Below are 695 nucleotides of genomic sequence, written 5' to 3'. Positions count from 1 at the left end.
GGTAATGTTTATTTTTAAAATATTTCACGTTTCTTAACATTAATTTCTGCAACCTTCTGCATGTATTTCTATATCTTCCTTCAACAAATTTTATCCAGATATCCCTCATGCATCTTCAAGGCTTCATCATCTGTCAGTGATGCACGAACATGGCCCATGTTCTTCCAACTGAAGCATTTTCCATTTTGTTTCAAAAGCTAGAACAGAGTCTTGAGCAGATTTCAAAGGTGGTACAAAGAGTATTTGGAAAAAGCTTTCACAAACTTTTGAGTGAATTCTGCAGTTCACAGGAGCTGCAAACAAAGGAGATGATCAAACATGCAATATTACCAAATGAGCATCCACCTTTCATTTCCAGTGAGACAAATCTGTAGAGGTGGAAAAGACAACCAGACAACAACAAAAAAAGCCTTTTTGTGCATATTCATCTTTTATGCTTTTATGCCTACATTTTATGCCTACATTTAACTAAATGCTAACATTCTCTCATGGGAATTTCATAGCTAAATTCTTTGGCTAGATTACATTTCAAATGATATGCCACCATCTTTTTGGTGACTATGTCGAATGGAAGGCATCATGGGAAACTTTTTTCTATGCTAAAGATACATATGCATTATTTTGTACCATGAGTGAAACTGTTTTGGAGACCCCTTAATGCATAATATTTGTCTTCTGTTTTTCATTCCTAGGCC

This window comes from Calonectris borealis, chromosome W (assembly GCF_964195595.1).
Source record: "Calonectris borealis chromosome W, bCalBor7.hap1.2, whole genome shotgun sequence".
NCBI classification, from domain to species: domain Eukaryota; kingdom Metazoa; phylum Chordata; class Aves; order Procellariiformes; family Procellariidae; genus Calonectris; species Calonectris borealis.
The sequence above is the reverse complement of the archived record's forward strand: the minus strand, read 5'-3'. Positions refer to the sequence as shown.